The sequence below is a fragment of the Rhipicephalus sanguineus genome, chromosome 9 (genome assembly GCF_013339695.2).
Source record: "Rhipicephalus sanguineus isolate Rsan-2018 chromosome 9, BIME_Rsan_1.4, whole genome shotgun sequence".
In the NCBI taxonomy this organism is placed as follows: domain Eukaryota; kingdom Metazoa; phylum Arthropoda; class Arachnida; order Ixodida; family Ixodidae; genus Rhipicephalus; species Rhipicephalus sanguineus.
Genome location: NC_051184.2, coordinates 107,357,078 through 107,379,745, shown reverse-complemented (window position 1 = coordinate 107,379,745; position 22,668 = coordinate 107,357,078).

Genomic DNA, 22,668 nt, shown 5'->3' with positions numbered 1-22,668 from the left:
TCTCCCACAATTCGGCACGCTGTACTCTAAATCGGCAACCACTTTCCTGAAATAATGCAAACGAAAAAAGAAAGCCCTTAATGGCAAGGATATTGTTTAATTTCCCCGCTAATCGAGACAGCTTACCGCGGACTCGTCGTAGGATGCGTAGTAAATGTGAATAAAATAACGCAAGCTTGGTAATGTTAGCATATTCCCTTTCAGCATCTAGAGCACAAGACAAGCACAGAGAGAAAAATTCGCGCAGATCCCACTCCTTGTGGGAATTGGTTTCATGCGAAGCAATCGTAGAGATGGGTCTAAACGTTACAATCGATGGTGTGTGAACTCCGATGCTTGCCACTCCTACATTGCCATGCTGTGCGCTACCTTAAGCTTGAGCCGCGTCAATTTTCCGTAAAGACATAAAATAAGGCTTGTTTCTGGCTGCGCGTTTTTGGCGGGACCATCGGGCAGGCAATTGCCGGAGATACCGCAGTGACTCGGTAACCAGTGAAACACGACGTGGTGTCCTTTTTTTCAATCGCAGTGTAGCGTTTTTCGTATCTTCGACAAAAGTTGTTCGTAGGATCCACGATGAATCGCTGACGAAAGACATTAGGAGCCGTCCTCGAGTCACAAAATACTGCCCATCAACGAGCCGCTTGTTGTTCTTATATTCGACGGCACCTCGCAAACCTATAAGCTCCGAACCAGTAAACGTGCTCACGAATCATGTAAGTGAGGTTGATGTGTCGTGATACGATAACGGCCCCGTCTATGGAGCTGGTCTGGGTGGCAGAGCCAATCGTGTAGACGTGAATTCCGCCAGCATAGAAAGTGTAAAAACAATACAGAGCTGCTTGCCTCAAGGCCAGAGGAGAGTGTCTGCCTGCACGTAACGCGGTTTTACGTTTTGTCCAAGATCGGAGACATTGCAGGCTTTCTGCATGGAGTGATTCCTCTAGTTTTGTACTCCCTCTGTAATCGGCTCGCATTTGACTGTGGGAAGCAGTCGTGTGATGATCTCATCACGTGACGTCATAGTGACGCCATCACGTGCACGAAGATGATTTTTTACATGGCTCATGTTGACGCCGTCTCCGAGGGACACCGATGCCGGTGGTCAATTATCGCGTTTAAAGCCCAACCCAAGCCTTTAATTTTAGAAATATTTCCCAAAAAACAGCTTCACTTACGGGCACACGATAGGGAGAGATATGCTTGCCCAGGGTGTCTACCGAGTTGACATTTCTAAATTCCCTGAGTTTTCCAGGTTTTCCCTGAGTGTTTTTGCTAAAATTCCCTGAGTGAAAGAGAACTTTGTTTTATGTCAAGATGGGTAGGCACCATGTCGCTCGATGATGTCACTCTCTAGTACGCATGTTAAAAAATAACGATGACTTAATCCTATTTGAATAGTACAGAGAACAGTTAAACCTCAATATAGCAAAGTTGGCAAAAGCGGCAATTTACTTCGTTATAGCAAAACTTCGTTAAACTGAAATTCGACCTTTCATGCAAGGCATAGTTATCGAAGGATTAATATTAAACTGAAAATGCCAAAAGAATGCTCGGCAACATGAAAAAGCTTTTTTTTGCATGAAAAAAAAATCACTTTTGTTGAGCCAGAGGTGCAGCAATCACAATTATATGCCTTGCCTGAGTGTCATGTGTAAAGACGAAACAAATGCAGGTTTAATGCACTGTGGAACTGCGCTTATTCTGCTGCTGCAGCTTGTCAAATCCTCGCGTGTTGCCCAGAGCAGTGCGACGCCTTTGCTATCATGTTGCCCAGCCGAACTATTTGCTCTCTACGAACGCGCCACATCGAAAACCGTCGCACGTTAGAGAAAGAGTCACAGTTTCACCGCGAGAGCGAAATAGTGAATCTGATAGCAACAAATAGAAATTTTATATGAATATAGGCTAGCAGCTCACTCCTTCAGGAAACGCAGCCGCTGCATTAAGAGAAGTAACCTATCTATGGCTCAGGGGCGTATCCAGGTGCCTACTTGGAGGCAAGGGGATACAAAGGCTGAAGCCACCGCCTCAGCAGTGCATTTTCGTGGGTCACGCATATTTACAACAGCCCAGATGGAATTATGGCGGCGCCTAAGAAGCCTTCGTTGGAAATATGCATAGGGAAGCAGGAAAGGGTATATCGATGAGGAGAGAGGTAGAGAGCAGGGACAAGATTTTTTTTTACTTTTTCTGGGTAGCGGTAGGCAAAGCAGCCTGACAAAGGGGGCAAACACAACAGGCAGCCTGTCAAAGAATGTGGACGACAGACATTGAAGGGAGGGGAGGCGATCGCCGCGGCCCCCCCCCCAACCTTCTGGATCCTCCACTGCTGTGGCTTCAACGGAAGTTTTGTAATTAGATCACAACGCCTACAAAGGTATGAGCAGTCTGCTCATCCCCTCTACAGATACCGCGGCACAAGCGACCACACCTGCTGGTACAAATTAAGTACGCTCTTCCTGCCGGACTCACACAGCCCCCCCCCCCCTCACCAAACCTCCGGCTCCTATCTCCATGTGCCCATCGCGCGAAAGAGACGGTCGGCTCGTTTCATCTCTGCTTAAGCCCCGTTCGTCGGCAGCGTTCGCGCCCTTTCACTCGCACAGAGTATACGATGCGCGGGGTGACGTAATTCGTGATTTAGATTTGATAAGGAAGATCGAAGGCAAAAAAATTCTCCTGAAGTGTATATAATTGCTATCACAAAAAAAAAGCAATAAAGCTGCAGGCTAAGATCGCGTGAAAGCACGGCAACAGCCTGAATTACGGCACATGCGATTATGGTGGCCACGGTTTCTGTTTTCCGACATCGCGCACCGAATCGAGCATGTGGAACCCGTGCCGTTCTCACGAATTCCGGTCGCCGCTATGCCTTGGCTCTGAAAAGTTTTGTGATTCGGCTTTGTAGCAATACGTCCACATAAGCAGTGGTGTGGCTGGTAATTGCGAGCTGCAGCCCCAAAAAATATCGGTCGACTGCCTAAAACTTGGTTCAGCAGTGCCATCACCGGAAAAAAAAAGAAAAAAGAAGAGAAAAAAAGCTTTCACTTGCTGTAAATAGGCCTGTTAGTTATGCTCGCTCTCGCCTGGAAATTATTCTATTCTTCACAGAGTCCTAAATAGCATTTTTAAAGCTCGGGATCACAGCGAGTGAGCTCTCCGATAACCGCCAACAAGCTTCGCCGTCTTTTTACTCGCCGATCGGGATGGCTTGCAAGATACCAGCCTTGTCGGCCACCTCCGCTTCCTGAACGATCGCAATCGCTTGCAATATAACTCAAGCTCGTTACATCTACTGCAACAAATCATGCTTGTTACTTGACACGCGGCGATAACAAAAACACCGTATCGGGCGCTAACGCACGGCACGCGCGACGAATAATACAGAACTACACCGCGTAGTCACAGAACACCCTGACAACATTGCGCGATACGATGTGCCGTGGTTCATGGTTCCCGCATGCCACGCATTAGCCGATGCTCTTCCACTCCACCACTCCGAAGGCGAGGAGAGCATCGAGGTGCGCTTCTTCCCCGCAGCCGCCGTTAGATTTGAAAAATGCGTTCACAAAATCTCGAGCCAGCGTTACCGCGACTTTCGTTCCCTTTCGATAATGTTACTCTGGATTTTCCCTGATGGGAGCACGGTTTCCCTGAGTTTTCCCTGAGTTTTTCCAGAATGTCCAAAATCCCTGAGAGTTCCCGGTTTTCCCGGTTTTCCCGGTCGGTAGACACCCTGTTTCCAGAAGCGTTCTTTTCCGTATTCTTTGAGGTTCGCGCGTTCGGTACCACCCTCCCCCTTCTGACAGAAGAGGGGGGAGGCGCAAAATCTGCCCGGTAGACTGACTTAGTAGGGGGGCGCTTCAAAAACATTCGCCCCTCCTCTGATGGGGAACCCTGCGCACGCCTATGGTTGCATGGATTGTTGGTATTTTCTATTGCTCATTGTCGCTGACACACACACGTCAAAGATCACCTACTCCAACGCCGGATGCAGAAGCGTTCACAGCGGGAAGCGATAATGTGAATTATGAAGGCCTTTTATGACGGTACCATTACCAGTGTGATGCTTCTCCTGCGCAATGTCTTCTCCTTTTTTTTAAATGCGAATGCATTTCTTAGTCGGGTGTTGTCCTGCGTCCCTGGCCGGCGTGCGCACAGATCTCCGCGCGCGCTGCTCCTCGCCGCTAGCAACTGCTGCGCCGCACCGAGCAACCGGAGCAGGTGGTGAGCGGCGGAGGGTAAGGGAGAGGAGGAGCGCGCGGGCGTGTGTAGGCGCTCACACCGCGGAGCAGCGGAGGGTAAGGGAGAGGAGGAGTGTACCCGGTGAGGGCGCTCGCATCGCGGAGCTCGCTCGGCGGAGAGAGAGCTCGGGCGCTCCCCCTTTCCGCGCTCGGACCTATATATATCATGCAGGGAGCGCGCGCTTTGATGTCTTGCTAGCGATGGAAGTCGGTGAAGTCGAATCTCTCGCGGCAACGACACCACTACGACGAAGTGCAACACAATGCAACTCGAGCGTGGAATGCCTCTACGTGCACACTCTCGTCTCGCTTCACTAATTATTCGCACACTCATCGGGTGCACCCAAATGCATTCGCATTTCCTCACGATCCCCTCCGTGATGTGCGGGGGATATTTTTTTTCAGAATAGAGGAGGCGCTCGCTTGTGGCACCAGTCGCGTTCAAGTCGATTATGCGGTTGGCAGCGTGCTCGTCAATGTGCTACCCGCCACGGAGGTCTAGTTGTTACGGCGCTCGACTGATGACCCCCAGGTCGCGCGATTGCTAGAATTAGAATCATTATAATGATACAATTTCCGGAAGCTGATTCTCCTCCGCCATACAAATCTCCTGTGAACAGAGACGGCTCTCAGCAAGTCTGAATCTCGGGAAATGATGGTAAGGCTTTTTATTTTCTCATTTGTCACTTTTCGCATGGCGAACCTACTGACATTGACTCTAGCGAGACTTGTGGCTACGGTATCAGTTTCGGTTGCTTCGAGCAACAGTATGGCAAATTTTACTGGCGTCAGGTACCAAACATACAAAATGGCCGCTTGTGCGTCACCAATAGAGCCACGGAGCGGAGCAATCCTGGAAATGTCACAATGCCTTTCGCGAACACGTTACGAGAAGCTCCTACCATGCAGTCACGTCAGGGTACCCTAGGAACCGTAACTAGCTTTAAAAAAAGATGTTTTAACTGATTTTTTTATGGCGCACTCCCGTTTAGCTGTACATTTTAGGCTTCTTAGGGCATGCAGCCTTTCATTTCACGCAAAAAAAAAACCTGAAACTCAAAATTTTCAAGTCGCTACCCCTTTGAAGTTGGCTTCACTGTCTAACATAATTCACTGTCTAACAGAATACATTTTTCCTAGAAATATAAGTTCCTTTTAAATCAAGACTGGAAGGGACTAGAAGCTTGTTTTATTAACAATTTTAATAACTCTTATGTAATTTTGTCAACTCTTGCCCCAAGGCGCCCGCTTGTGCGATTTCCGTTCTCGTTGCCGTTCACTTTACCTTTCCTCGTAGGCACTTTGCTCTTCGAGACTCTTAACCACGGTGGTACAAAATACATGACATTCGTATGGTTCAGATCTACTTACATTTTACAAGCGAACAGAAGGGGCAATGTTGTGCGGCATTGTTTCGTGGGGTGAGCCGGGTTTTGAGATGTGACCATATAGAATGAGGCGTGTCGATCGATTAATATAGCAATTTGACACCCTTAAGCCAAAGTGGAGCCACCAACGGTATGTCCAAGAAGAGAGACATAAAGAAACAAATGAATCACTCACACGATCAACGGCCTTTGTGAGGTGGCCCTCTAATATTGCAAGCCCTTTTTGACAAGCGTAGCAGTACTGAAGGACTGTAGGAGTAGCGTGTATACTGTTTCGCATAGACCGACCCTTTATTCCACACCTCCGTTAAGATCCAACGAAAATTGACATCGCAAATTGCAACCGATTTGATAATGTCTTTACAAAGTTCATTTAATGAACATTTTACAGCGATATCGATCTGTAGTCATCAAAAGAACGAAGTTTTTTTTTTTAATATTGCTTCTGTTAGCAGAACTGGGGCACGTCTCAAATATCACACATGACCAGGATTTGAATTTGAATTTGAACATTATTCAGACAGTCATTGCCTGGGATGAAGGGGCTAAAGCCAGATGCAACTGCCTGACAAAGGCCCCCCTACCCATACATTGCTCAGGGGTGGAAAACCGCGGTACATGCGCAAATACAGTTTACAAGGAAAGAAGGTCAAAACACAGGCATACAGCTGATCAAAACACAATAAGTAAAATAGTTGCCTTCGGTACACACTAATAAGAATGCGTGACATAGAAATGTTTACACGAGCCCTGATGATGATCAATGTTACAAAAGAGTGTAAAAAAAGGAAGAAAACATCAAGAGACGGCAAATGCACAAAATAAAGGGTAGATAGGAGCTAAACAAAAGGTAATCTAACTTTTTTCCGGAGGCTGTATGTCGAACAGTTGTCCGGAGTCATATGTGCGATTTTCGATTAATATTTAGAAAATGTAGCATTAAATAGGCGAGAGTCTGAGTAACATATTTAGTTTGGAAAATAGGCGTTCTGAGTCGATTTTGCCTTACGTGATATTGTGAATGGTCAGATAACGAAGAGGGAGGAGCATAGCGAGTCTTAGTTGGAGGAACTCATCTATTCTGAGTATATTAAGCTTGGAAAAGATTTTCGATGCAACGTACAGCTCTTTTTCGTGAAATTATTAATGTATCAAAGTTTGTTTGAGTAGTGGTACCCCATATTAGGATACAGTATTGCAAATGAGAGGGAACGAGGGCATAATATAACCGCAGTTTCAACCATTTAGCACGAAGGAGCTAACATTATACAATATTGAGATTGACCTGCACATATTTGCACGGATCTTGTTTACGTGAGGATTTGTGGATATATACACGTAGCGACATCTCTCGTTAGTGATAGCGGCGGCCTGCCGTAACTGAATGGGAAATAGGCGCAAAAAATCATATCTGACGAAAGAAGCTGGTTATGAAGAACCACTCCCGGTTCTATACAGGATATACTTATTTTAACATTCTGTTAAAATTAAAGTGTCGCTCTACAAACCGCGTGGCTTCCCAGAGTGTTTAATATTTTACAATGGGGCCCCATGTGCTTTAATGGACGGTGTTCAATTGTCCTCGGAAGCGAAACGCTTTTTAGCGTGGTACTCGCAATTTTACCAAATGTTCCAGTAGGTACCTGCTGTATAGAACCTAGAGTCATTTTTGATAACTAGCTTTTTTTCACGAGATATGATTTTTTTCGCCCATTTCCCATTCAGTTATGGCAGGACGCCGTGGTTGCCAGCGAGAGATGGCGCCACGTACCGATGTCCCCAAATGCTCGGAATGACGTATTTGTTAAATATCCAGCTATATGGGGCAAAAGGCGTTGAGCGAAGCTTTGTAACCAACAAATTTTAGTGGCGGCGTCGTACGCGAAAAACCTGGCGCCGGTGAGCGTAGAAAATGCGGCCGTCGATGATGCGCGAGTCACATTCGCATTTGTCAGCGCCGCTTTCCTGTATTTGAAACTCTTTCGATCGTGGGTTGGACGGCGATGATAAATTTTTGATAAGGCAATCTGATGTTTTGTCGAGGTTACTTTTCATATCACGTGGGCACAGTTCATTGGTACCTGATTATGAAAGCGTGGCCGTTGCTGTTGTCTGTAGCAACTGAAGTGTAGCGGTGCTAAGCAAGTGGATGAAGGTCTACTTCCCGGCATAGAGGAAGGAAACAATTAGGAAGGAGCACATCTCAATGCGATAAAAAAGGAAATAAAATAAGAAAAAAGAAAGAAACAAACAAAAGTAATACGTCAGGGGAGCACACGCAAGCCATGCGTTTATTACAGATTCTACAGGAAAAGCTGTGCCGAAAGAGCACCGACCACGAGAACACCGCCATTACCCTAACATTGTCATTGTTGCCCTTGCAATATTTAGAGACGTGCAAGAATTAACACTATCGAATGTTTGTAATGCTGGAAATATAAATCAAACAAGGGCATTTTGACGGATTAGAAACACTGGGACAGAATTTGATGTTCTATTAGACGGCCACTCAGGCAATTTACTGCGCGCCGAACTCGTGGCACAGGAAGATGCATTTGCAGGCACTTTGCTCGATGGCGCCACCATATCAAACTTGAGTTCGAGATCGTGGCTGATTACGCGTCTTCTGACTGAGTTGTGAGTCGCGGTGTGGTCGTCGTCTGGGTTTTTCTGCTCGCATGTATTAAAGCAAAAGCCTTTAATGCCTTATACTCGCGGCGTCCGCCGTCCGCCCGTCCGGGCTTTGGAACGATGCTAGCTGTGGCCTCTTCCCCTCACACTCTCTCTCAGTAATCATGTGATGGCACAGCGGCGCATAAAGCAGTTGCGCATTGCTCCTTCCAACGCGCGTTTGCGCAACTCTTGCGCAACGAGGCGGCGGCGGTCCGTCGGTGGCGTCCGTACGTGATCACACTCTCTCAGCAGTCACCTGATGGCAGAGCGGCGGCGCTCGGCAACGCTCCCTCGTCAGACATCTCGTTGGAGCAGTCGAGTTAGTCGGATAGCTTCCAAGCGGCCCGGTGATGATTCCATGGCAAGCGGCTCGGAGAAGCGTCCCAAGAATGTGGATTCCCCTGATACCATGACACTTTGGAATTTACAAAGTGTCCTTCAATTTTGGCAACTTACTTCACATGAACTCAATTTCAATAATTTCGATGAAAACGGAATACTACCTTCAAGATTAGCGCACGTTTCAGGGGTCGGTAACGCCTACGGCTGTATAACGGCGGCAATCCCTGTTGGAAAACCCAGTGGCGCTGTCCCAGTGCCATACATGATTATTGGACGAGTGTGGCGCTGTGTACTGGGACGCTGGCACGCTGCACGAGGGATGGTGGACGCCGGCGCGCTTGACACTGGGACACCCGTTACGGGCCAAAATCGGGCTTTTAAAATGTTTTCAAAATTGTGGACATGCCCCGATCGTAATGACGGCCGAAGCACGATCACTGCTACAAAAGAAAAAAAAAAGAATGAGCGAGTAGGAGTGTAACCCACCTCCTCGCGCACCGCAGATTCTGAGTCTGACACCTCACCGCTACACCACACTCGGAAGACGAGAGTCGGTTGCTTTTTTTTTTCATGTTACAACTGACTCCGGTAATCAGCACTTTCATGTTCTAGTTTAGAAACGCAGATTTCAGTCTCTTCGTGCTCGCGACAACCTAACAAAACATAGTTAATTTGTTTGTTATGTGCTGCCTAGGATCAGAACGTCTATCTGGCACGTTTTGCCGCAAAATATATTAGGCAGTTTTAGATTAGGGTACGCTAAGTTAGCGGTCCTTGGGGTCGCCCTCTATTTCCGTCACTTAACGGGGCCCCGCATGAGGATAGCGTACGACTCATGCGCAGTGGCCGCAAATGCTAACGCAAAGCTGAGCGTGCCCCATTATAAAACTGCCTATTAGCGTAACCGCAGGTGTGTTGCGGCAAGCGCACAGACTCACTAAGCGGTTAGTGATACCAGTGTACAAAATAACGTGCATCTGAACTGGAAGCAGAATAATTTAGTTTTCATCACCCGTTTCGATATAATTTCTGTCTATGTTTACGCTCCCCGTACTATATAGCCGCAGTAGTTCACTCTAGCCGGACCGACCATAAGGCTTAGAGCTGTACGTCGTGCGGCACGATTGCTGTGACGAGCGTGGATATTCAATTACGAAGAATCCCGTTCAAATGTACTTTCGATCATAACTGACTCAAGCGAGGTCGTATATACATATTCGACTTCAAAAATCAAAAGGTAAAAACGCCGAGATTGAGCGTTACGGCGGCAAGCTGCTGCGGTGGTGTGCGGCTCTCAGCGGTACGAGCTCATATGGAAGTACTGAATGCTAGAGTCGGTTGATGTTGATTGTCAGACTAATACTAGTAGCAAATGATAAGTTCTTTCGATGCAGTTATATGATCTACATACAGGACACTCGATCACGCATTTCAGTGAAAGCGTACACTTGCTCGCTGGACAGATGAATGTGTTCAGCATACATCCGTCGGCTTCTAAAACTTATGCTAGATATGTGTAGGGCACAGAATGGAATTATATTTTGCAAATATACGATAATGTTTTCTTTCGAAATCCCGCGATCCAATATCAAATCTTTTACGATATCTAGCGTGCCCAATTTTTTCCTGATGTGCCACCAGTGTTCGCAGTGCATGGGCATACGCTGTACAGCCTGGCCAGTGCCTCCCAGTGCGCTGTAAGTCACTGGGCCACATTGTACACTATTGCCAGCGCCTTTCAGCACACTGGGCAGGACTGGCCACGCCGTACAGTCTGTACTAGTGCCTCCCAGCGCGTTGTAGTACACTGGGACGCAGTGTACAGCGTTTACAGTGCCACCCAGTGCGTTGAAAGGCACTGGGACGCACTCGAAACGCTGTTTTTTTGCGATTGTGGTGGCTGCGACATTGTGGTCGAAAATTTCAATGCATGGGCCCTATGGGGAGCTTATGCTCTAGAGTCTGCAGTAACTCTATGCACCAAGCTTCATTTCCCCATTTACCCTATAGATGAAAGCTCCCTTATTTTTCCTTTATCTCACACCTTCCCTCTCGCAATCAATTTCGAATATCTCCAAACAAGGTCGTAATATTTGGGTCCTGGACAGTGGCATCAGCGCCGATGGCACGCTCAGGCTTTCAGAAACAACAAATGCGTGCGAATCTGCAGCACGGCCTTTTATTTTCTTCAGCTAAACCACACCTGCCGTTTCTGTAGGCCAACTGCCCAGATTCAGTAAGAGCAGCGTGCGCGAGCAGGCAGCGTTTGCTGTGGTAGTACCGGCCTTTTACCGGTGTCTGCTCGTAACAATCGAGGGTTCTAAATAAGGTTTGCCGTTTCTTGCGGAAAATATTATCGTTGTTTGTCGCAGTCGAGCGGACTTTCAAATTAAACGCATAATCTGAGAAGAAGGCTATCGATGAAACTTGCGCCACAGTTACTGCTGGAATGGAAGATCAGCTTTTTCGCGCTCCAAGTATTTCGGCTCCATTGGCGGTCTCGCTACGTCGGCTGTCTTTCTTGCAGCGCTAACTGAGACAACTTACTGTTCTCCCCGAGTAAAGCACGCATTTATCTAAGCCGGCAACAGTTTTCGTAAAAGTAAGATGAAGAGAAAACGTTGAACAGAGGCACTATATTCAGTCTTGCAGCCTAGGAAGGCGGCTTGCCGCAGACCCGTAATAGACGACAGTATTTAAAATGGAATAACATAAGGTTGGTAATTTGGCACATTATATTTTAGCATCTAACGCACGACACAAGATAAGGACAGAGTGAAAATCTATGACGACAGCGGCCATCTTCGTCGGTTGTCACTCTGTGCTTGTGTTGTGCGTTGTGCGAAAACGCACTAAACAGTTTAACATTTTTTCTATTACCTGGCGATAATTTTGTGTGGTTGCCCAGGCGCTCTGCGCTGCCTAAGCCCACAAGTTTTCACCAAGCTGCTGCAAACAGTCCTCGAAACTCCTTTCTAGGTTACGTAGCACAAACGAAAACGTACTAGCCTTTTCCTTCTTTTATGTTCAAGATTTCTTGCATTGGGAGAAAGATTATCCCCTGAAAAATTGTCGTCTTTTTCTAGTTCTCTGTTGTAGATATCGCGTTTTCTTGCCCTCTTCCACAACGATGGCGCCGATGCCTTGTAGCAGGCATGCATCGAACCTTTTAAACAAGCATGAGTTATTGTGCCTGAGTTCATAAGTATTCATCGAACAGGAAGAAACGTACACATGGATGCGTTCCCAAACATTTCGTTCTCCGCATACATTCATGAGGAAAGAATTTGCATTTTGCGAGATTGAGACCACCAGTGCAAATGGATCTCTCTCAACGCCATAACCACATTGACGACGGTGGCCTGCCCGTCTTCAGCGGGGCCACCTCCTTGAAAAGAAAATTGCATCCACGAACAGTAGGTGAGAGAATTAACAGATTTTATCAATTGCGATAAATATATGGTTGCTATTATATTAGCTGTCGTAATGTCGCTAATGCAAACACAACAATGATCGCGTAGCGTAACATCGGACGGATTAGCGTTTACAGTGGGATGAGTTATTATGTCAGAGATGCGATAATACACATGACCAATGCCATGCTCCGCCTAGGGAACGGCTACTGTATTTATGCAAATTATGGGAGGTGTTGGTCCGTGACATCAGATGCGTTCGTGTTGATTACATGGTTGGCAACGTGCTTGTCAATGTGCAAGAACAGCATTTTTGACTCCCACAGATGTGGAGCGTGTTTCTCTCTTGGAATTCCGTACGCAAGGCGTGAAGTCCAAGCAGGCCGTGGCCAAGGTTGCTGCTGCCGATCGACGCCCATGTGTCCCTTGAGAAAATAGCAGGAGAATCTCGTGAAAGTCATTGCATCCACAAATATCGATAATAGACAATAATGGCCCTGTATGCAACGAAATTCAAGGAATGGCTACCTTTATGTAAGATTCCGATTGAAAAATTCCTGCCTTGGCATCCTTTTTTTTCAAAATAAAACCGCTGGCTTCAATAAAACTGCCTCCTACGTTCCATTGCGATGCGGAATAGTCTATCGCTTACAAAAACAAAAAAAGTCAGAATTATTCTTCACTTCATGTTTGCGCGCTTACTTGGACCGCTTGCAGGTTAAGGTTGCATAAATGATGAAATAATTCGCTTTGCAGAAGGACTCAGCGACAATTCCAGGTATTTGTCCCTGCAGCACTTTTTGCACAAAATATCAAGAGTTGCAATGGATTCCAATAACAATTATAGATAGGCAATTCCTGATAACACTATTTCACATTATAATATAGTCCGTGACCCCTCATACGAAATAGAACATTTAAGAAAGGCGTGTTCAATGCGCTTGCAAGACCAAAATCGAAACTGCCTGTACAGGGACAACATGGCGTATGAACAGAAGTGCAGAAGCTCCGCCCATAGAGCTTTAGATCTGCTACCACGGAAACTTGCCGCGAAGTACTCGACGGAATGTTGCGCCTATTGCGACAACTGCAAGAAGGGACACGCGGAACGCCAGCGGTGGCGAACGACCTCATCCTACAGGCCGTGAGGCCACCGTTCCAGCACGGCCGTCCTATTGCAGATAGGGACATGGATTTGTTTGGAATGACAGGTAGAAAGTTAGTTGTCTATGAATACACAATACTTCAAAGTGCGAACTTCTGCAGAGGCACTTGGCATTGCGTATTTACAAAAATATGTTTGACGATGCAGAGAACTGTGTACTCTGTCATGAGGAACCAGCATCTTGTATCTGAGCCAAGAATAACCCCATCGTTGTGTTCAGAAAAACATGCCATATCCACGAAGTGAATGATGTTATAAGCTTGCTCGGAGATGATCTGGTAACCCGTGAATCCTCCGTGCAAATTCCTCTTTCGTCATATAAAGACGTGACCTCGTTGTCATATATATATATATATATATATATATATATATATATATATATATATATATATATATTTACACAATGGTTGTTAATTTACATTTTGATGCACTATATACACACTTTTACATTTTGGTAGACTATATACAAAATTTACAATTTGCTGCTGGCGCTGGCGTCTCTCTTTTGCTTCGCGGGCTCTCAACGCAGGGTCTTGGCGGCGAGCCCCCGCTGCTGCTGCCTCGCGAGCCCTCACCCCCGCTGCCTTGGCTTCTTGGGTGTTAATGCTGAGTAGCGGTAGCGAAGTGCACTGAGTGAGCTCGCGGCGAAGAGAAAGGAAGCGCGCCGAGAACAAGCGCTGTATATGGGCGCGACCCTCTAGCGGTCGCCTCTCTAACGAGAGCCCGCGCCGAGTGTGCAGCGGAGTGTGCGGCACCACCTGAGCGGCGGCGCGCCATGTAGTCGGCACGATTGAATCAATGGAGAAAGCACAGCTGCGCCTCTAGCGGGAGCAATGAGAACTAGTGGCTACGGCGCGAAGGACAAGGCGCTAGCATAAGGAGCTTGGCGAGCAAGCTCCTAAAAATTTAGTGTGTTGCTGATCACTAACAGAAAGAATAATTGAACCTAACTTTTCATCGCTAGACATATGGGAAGCACGACAGCAAGACCGGTCATCTTGCTTCTCAGATTATAGATGTACCGTGCCATTTCACGTTGCCACATTCCATTTCTGCCTGGATGACCTGAACTCATGACCTTCGTTGTTGCCAGTAGCGAGTGAAGCGTTGCTCCACTAAATACGTTGATGGTGGTCCTATTCCCGCCATGGAGGAAGGCAACATTACCGAGTTTGCAACGCGTAATTAGAGAGAAAAAAAGAAAGAAATAACAAAGTGGAGAAAGAAAGAAAGAATAAAATAAGCAAGCAAATAAAAAAGAAAGAAACAAGTAAATAAAGAAAACAACGTCAGGAAAAAAAGCACAGCACAGTCACAGCGAAAGCTCGAAGAGCGGCATTTCTAGAGCCCGTTTTAAACTCTCTTGTGGCTACTAATACAAGCACACTAGCAACGTACCCACTACGCCAGAAATCATAACTTTTGTGAAGTTGGGAAGCAGCCACCACGTCATTACTCGTCATTCTGCGGAGAAGCGAGGTACCATCTGTAAGGCATTATGAGCAGTTTCTTGATGCGACGGCTCATGACAATGAAGAATTATGGCAGAGGCTTTTGTAATGGATTGGAAGCTTTAAAGGACCCACTAGTTACGTAATTAGCATTGTGTGAAGCCCGGTCGTTGTGTCACTTTCCCACCACGCTTTATAACTAAGCTAACGTGAGAGTGAGATAGAGAGAGAGAATTAACTTTATGAGACCCTGAGGAAATGGATCATAGGAGCCTTATGCGCTTCCTTGGCAACCAATAGAAGTGCACTTGCGAGGAACCCAGTACGCTATAAGTCATAATTTTTGTGAAGTAGGGAAGCAGTTACTATGTGGAGAACCGTGGTACCTGCTAAACACCCGTTAGGCATTATGTGCACTTTGTTGATGCTGTGGCTGATGACGATAAATTACTTCGAGATGAGTCTATCCCAACAAAATTCAGGCACATGCGCAGTGTCGGAAAATAAAACTAGCGATGTGGGGTGTGGGTCGGACGCTGCTCAAGGCGGAAGAAGCGCTACTTGCTGTTGCTAATCCATTTTTTGGCAGCAGACGACCTAGCAACGAGCCGTGTTGGAAAAGGACACAACATTATCTACATACACAGCAGAAAAAAAGCAGGGCAGCGTACGCGTGTCCATCATGAGTTCACTACAGGTTTGTCTACTACGCTGATGCGGGCAAAAGTACGTCAGCGAGAATATGCTTTCGGCTCATGTTGATCGTCAGCAATACTAATAATTATAAACCAGATATAAATTTCGCGGAAGAACCTAATTTATTATAGCGTTGGCCTAGACAAAAAAAAAAGCCGGCAGATCCCACGCATTGTGGGAATCGATGTAATGCGAAGCAGCCAGCAAAGAGCTGCATACATCGTCTTGTATGTCATTGAGGAAAATGCGTGTCATGGTTTTATTGTTAACTCCTATTATTTATGTTCGTCACACAGTAACGTCGCGCAATACCAATTTCAGGGTAGATCAAGCTACCGAAACGGCCGCCAGCGCACCATGAGCGTGGCACATAAGTCATGCTGTACACGCCATGTGTGTCATGACTTTCATGTTAACTCGTGTTTTCATGTTAACTCCTTCTAAGGCGGACAGGACCCCCAGGCATCATTGTACGTTTCTCACGACAGTCAGTTCGAGACAGCTGGCTACATAGTCGTAAGAAGCTCAGGGATGCCAAATCTGAAGTGATGATTCAAGAGAACTTAACCAAACAAACGCGAAGTCTACTTTGGGAGGCAAAACAATGGGCACGTGAGAAAGACGTCCGTTTTGTGTGGTGTGCGAACGGCAAAGTTCTAATGAGACGCAAGGATGGTTTTCCTGCCGTTCTTGTAAAGAGAAGGGAGGATTTCGCGAAATTGGCTTGAAACATGAGAGTCGTTCATAACTTTACTTTTTAGGAACCATGTTCATTTTATCATCAGATCTGCATAAATACATTGGAGACAACTATATGCCCGGCATAAAATTTTTCCAGCTAAACTGCCAGTCCGCGAGAAACAAATATGCATCGCTAGATTCCTTGTTTTCAGAGCTTCATTTCCGCTTTGACATCATAATGCTGACTGAAACTTGGTACACGAATGATGATAACCCATTTTCTATGCCTGGTTATAATGTGTTCTGTGTTAATCGTACGCACAGTCGTGGTGGTGGTGTTTGCTTACTTGTAAAGGAAACCTTTGATTGTCAACTCTTAACAGAATTTTGTTGTTCAGAACCTGATTGTGAAATGCTGACTGCTGTCCTAGGTAATTACGTCATCTCAGTTATGTACCGTCCTCCATCTGGAAGTATTAGAACTTTCACGGCTTGTTTGGAGTACTTATTTCACCATGCTATGCTGAATAACCATGTAACTGTTTGTGGCGGTGACATTAATGTTGACATGTTGTCTAATGAAACTTCCAAACATGAGATGACGTGTTTGTTTGATAGCTTTGGATTGTCTAACATGATTAATATGCCAACAAGGGTTACTGCCAATTCATCTACATTATTCGATGTCTTTCTCACGAACGTTAGTTCTGAGAATATTAAAGCTGGGACCATTTCATGCGACATAAGCGAACACCTTCCCATATTTTTAGTTATTACGCAACGAATAAAAAAGAAACGACTTTCTATACCATTGCGTTCTATAACAACCAAAAATCTTGAAAATTTTCGTCAGGAACTAGTTCATACGTCCTGGAACGACGTTCTCGCAAATGACAACCCGAACATTGCTGTCAATACATTCATAGAAAAATTCAAGGAATTGTAGGACCATAACTTCCCTCGGATTACCCACCGCCCATCTAAAAAAATTAGGAAGCCATGGATCACACGGGACCTGTTGCATCAAATTAATGAAAAGAATGTAATGTATAATGCATTTCTAGTTTCTCGTGACCCACAGCTACTTAGCAACTTCAAAAAATTTCGTAGTCATCTAAATAAAGACATCCAAAAGGCTAGACAAAACTACTTTTATAACATTTTTATGCAATCAGCTGGTAATTCTGCTTCTACTTGGAAAAACATCAATAAAGTGCTAGGAACACCCAACTCAAATAGCGTAATTACAGAAATTAGAATTAATGGTTGTGTTATTAGTGGTAGTAACCTATCTAATACATTTCACGATTATCTAGTAAACTTAGCTTTTCCAGAAACATCTCTTGATGCAACGTCATACGTTTCGAATAAATGCCCAAGTACTATGTTTGTAAGACCTACTTGTGAAAGCGAGGTATATAAAACAATCATTCGGCTTAGAAATAGTAAATGTTGTGATTGTTTTGATTTTCAAATCAAACCAATCAAATACGCCGCCGAAATAATTGCACAACCACTCTCTGAAATCATTAACCTCTGTCTGGCGAAAGGAATTTTTCCTGCGATACTTGAAACTGCTAAAGTGTGCATCTTGTACAAAAAGGGGATAAGAATAATTTAGCAAACTATAGACCTGTCTCAATTTTGCCATTATTTTCTAAAATAATAGAAAAAATTCTTCATTCCCAGCTGGCAGAATTTATTAACAAACATAATATCTTATGTGACGCACAATACGGTTTCAGGAAAAATCGATCGACTGAGCTTGCTCTACTTGATCAGAAAGAGTTCATTTTGAATAGCATAGAATGTAAACAACTAGTACTCGGTATCTTTATCGATTTCAGCAAGGCCTTCGACTCTCTGAATAGACAGTTACTTTTACGTAAGCTAGATTTATACGGTGTACGAGGTGTTGCCTTAGACTTGTTTGACTCATACCTAAGTGAAAGGAAACAATACGTGTGTATAAACAATTTTTCTTCGACGACTAAACCAAACTATCTCGGAGTGCCTCAGGGCAGTATATTAGGTCCGTTTTTGTTTAATTTATACATAAATGATATTGTAAATATAGATCCTTCAGCAAAATTTGTTATTTATGCTGACGATACAAGCGTATTTTTTGCACATGATGATACTGACCAGTTGATTCAAAGAGGAAATAATATACTAGAGAAGATATATAAGTGGGCATGTTCCAATGGGCTATTAATAAACGCAGAAAAAACCAAAGCGGTTATGTTTCGAGCAAAAGGCAAGCAGGTACAAGTAACTTCTCCGCTCTATCTTAATAACAATCTGATTCAAATGGTGGATAATGTGAAAACATTAGGTGTCGTATTTTCAAACAGCATGCTATGGGACGCACAAGTAGAGCAAGTAGCGACAAAAACGGCACGTGTACTTGATATAATTTATCGCAACAATTATCTACTTCCGTTAAAAACAATACTTATTATTTATCATTCTTTGTTTATGTCCTATGTTAACTATTGCTTTATGGTGTGGGGTGACACAACACAAACAAATTTTGATAAGCTTAGTAGACTTCAAAATAGATTCCTAAAAATTATCGCTAAGAAAGAACCTTATCACTCAGTTATATACATGCAACCAAAATATAAACTAATCAGTTTTGAAAATCTTTACAATTACAACATTTGTAGGAGTATAAAAAAAGAGCTGAAGCAAAAAACTGTACTATCTGATTTAGCCAACCTACAGCCTTCGGAGAATAAATATGATACCCGTAAGCATAACCTCTGGTTAATACCACGATCACGCACAAAATATGGTGACGAAATGGTACGCAATGCTATTCCCAGAATGCTGAATTATTTAAGCAGCATTGATGTAAATATAGAAAACATGACCACAAAAAATGTTGCATCATTGTTCTTATAAATTGTATCATGATGTCGTTTACCCTTTTGTATCAGTTTGACCTCTTATGCATTTTGTAACACATGTATACATAGCCTTTTTAAGCTTCTGATGTTTTGTTTTCTCTTCATGGAAACTGTTGTATCCTGTTTACGTATAGATTATGTAATTATATTGATTGACATTACCATATTTATGTATAGTATGCTTTTGTTACCTTATTTGTATGCCAGTGCTTCTGACCCATTCATTTTAGGAACCGGGAGCTAGTCAAGCTGTTTTAGTGCAGCTTTTACTCCCGCCATCCTTCATGTAGTATCAAACATGAAAATAAAGATTCAATTCAATTCAATTCAATTCAATTTATGTTCGTCACAGAGTCACGTCGCAAGATACCAATTTTGGTGTATATCAAGCTAGCGAAACGGCCGCCAGCGCGCCATGAGCGTGGCACGTAAGTCATGCTGTACATGACATGTGTTTCATGACTTTCATGTTAACTCGTGTTATTTATGTTCGTCGCACAGTCACGTCGCAAGATACCAATTTTGGTGTATATCGGGCTAGCAAAACGGCCGCCAGCGCACCATGAGCGTGGCACGTAAGTCATGCTGTACATGTCATACGTGTCATGATTTTCATGTTAACTCGTGTTTTTATGTTCGTCACACAGTCACGTCGCGCTATACCAATTTCGGGTAGACCAAGCCAGCTGAACGGCCGCCTGCGCACCATGATCGTGGCACGTAAGTCATGCTGTACATGACATGCGCGTCATGATTTTCATGTTAACTCGTGTTATGTTCGTCACACAGTAACGTCGTGCAATACTAACTTCGGGGTAGATCAAGCTAGCGAAACGGCCGCCAGCGCACCATGAGCGTGGCACGTAAGTCATGCTGTACATGACATGCGTGTCATGATTTTCATGTTAACTCGTGCTTTTATGTTCGTCACACAGTCACGTCGCCCTATACCAATTTCGGGGTAGATCAAGCTAGCAAAACGGCCGGCAGCGCACCATGAGCGTGGCACGTAAGTCATGCTGTACATGACATGCGTGTCATGATTTTCATGTTAACTCGTGTTTTTATGTTCGCCACGCAGTCACGCCGCGCTATACCAATTTCGGGGTAGATCAAGCTAGCGAAACGGCCGCCAGCGCACCATGAGCGTGGCATGTAAATCATGCTGTACATGGCATGAGTGTCATGATTTTCATGTTATGACTAGTCATTTATGTTCGTTATACAGTCATGTTACGCCATACCAATTTTGGTGTACATTCGATTAACCAAGCGACCAGGAGAGCACAAAGTCGTAGGCGGCTAGATAGATAGATAGATAGATAGATAGATAGATAGATAGATAGATAGATAGATAGATAGATAGATAGATAGATAGATAGATAGATAGATAGATAGATAGATAGATAGATAGATAGATAGATAGATACGCTCAAAGTCGCAGAAGTTCACTAAGAAATGCTTCGCATTTAAAATACACTCCGCTCTTTGAGAAGCCTGGAGTACGATGTTAAACATAAAGTGCTGAAACGTAATCGTCTGCTCACCGGTCAGAAAGAAGTCGTCGCGAGTGAAATAAAAGCCATAAAAGTGTGAGTCACGTTTTACCGATGAGCAAGTTGCTAGTGCACACCGTTGTTAGTTGCGCGTAGTCTGCATCTTTCATAAAACATTTCTTGCAAATGAATTTAGACAAGATAATCCGCCGGCAGCTTTTTTCGTAGCCTTGACATGCAGTGTTAAGCAGCATGTCTACCGCTCAGAAAAAAATGTGGTCAAAATGACAAGACTGCTTGTCACATCGGCAGCAGCGAGCATGCCCTTGCCCCATAAACAAGAAACTATATTGTTAATCTGGCTGTGAAAGTGTTAAAAAAATGACCGCTTGCCTTAACCAACAGCGAGCGATTTAGGTCTACGGATCGGTACAGGCAAAACACCCAGGCAGATAAACTCATTTTTCTTGAAAGCAAATATCTCTAACTTAAAATTTTATTTGATACAATATTCGTACCTACATTCTTGGTAAGGACTGCCTCGTTCGTTGCAGGCTGCTCAGAGTAAGTTTTCGTCGACTGCTCGCCGGGCTCATTTGATCCTTTGCTCGCGGCATTTTTGATGTAGCACATATCAGCGCTCGACGTGCTTGTGTCTTCAGGCACCGTTTTTCTGAACCTTGCCGTGTCTTCGGTAGACGGAGAGTCTCTTGTCGCGTCCAGGACGTCCGTGGTATTCATAATATGTTGTTGTAAGCTGTCATCTGGTTGCTGTGTGCGTTGTAATTTGTCAGCGCATACGCACCACGGAGTTTTTGGTTGACTGACAGAAGCGTTGACAGCCATCACAGCGTGGAGTTGTGCAGTTACGACAGATGTGTCCAACCTTATGACAGCGTAAACAAAGCGGAGGGCGGCCAGTAATTCGAACGAGGCTTTGGACTCCGCTAAGAGTACGTAGGTGTGGAATGTCGCCCATATGGACCCTATCAGCAAGGGACGATGCCACATCCCGATTAAGAGTCCGTACGTCTTTTATATTTGCTACCTTCCAGCTTTCATGAAAGCCTGCGGTGTCTCTAGAATGTAGTTGTCTTCCCAACGTTCAAGAAGGTACTCAAGCTTCATCTTTACTTCTGCGGGCTCCGGGTGAATCACAAGGCATCTTCGACTGTTTACGAGAAATTCATTGCGCGTCACCAGCTTTCTTTTCTTCAGAGTTGACTCGCATCTCACCTTTCACACATGTGACATATCATTTGGCCAATAGGACTCCATCGAGCCGTTACGACTTTCTTTTAATAGGTAATGAAGTTAAAGCATTAGCGCATGTAGGTGATGTAGCGTGCTTTTGCGTAGATGAACCAAGTGTTGAAAATGCGGTATCCGCTGTCAAAAATTTTCGTATGTTATCAGGACACCCTTTAATATTCTCTAAGAATTTAGGATTATGGGTTGGCTCCCGGGTCAGTAGCTAAATCCGCTTCAAGAAATAATTGCACTGGCATTCAACCAAATAACCATCGCGTGCCACCAGTTGTATTCTGAATCAGTGCTAGTTACTGGATAGAACGCGTTCCTATGATTGGGCGACCGGCCCAGGCATTTGACCGATCCTTGCTGTCAATATTCGAGAGAGCTGAAGCTTCTAATACATTTTAGATGACGAAGCTTTACTCTGTATAATAACTTATGCTTTTAAACTATCTTATGGTCTTCGAATTGCGAATTTCTTCGTTTCTTTGTCAGGTGTTTTTTTTAGCGCTTTCCTGAAATATGAATTTGCACCAACTCACCCAACTATCCCCTCTAGTTCGAAATTCGAGTCAATGCTTGCTAACAACATATTCGGGCTAGCAAGTGAGGGAGGGTTGGGATTAATACATCTGTATATCTGGCAAGGGCATTCACGCTTGTCATTTCGGGACAATTCCCTTCCCATAATTCGTTCATTCTTGCAGGTTCCAATTGTTAATTCTTCACGTGACCAAGTTGGTTCTTCACACTTCTCCCCACAACCATGTTTGTCGGGATTTAGGCAGGAAGTTTACTTTTCAGTTTCATTACGGAAAGCCTGTTTTTCTACAGAATACTTGTATACAGTAACACGCAAGAAAACATGCGAAAATGTACTATCGTTATCTTTCCGCTTCCGTTGTACCGCTCATTTTCCTCGGATCTTCCTGGCCCTGATGTACTGAAAC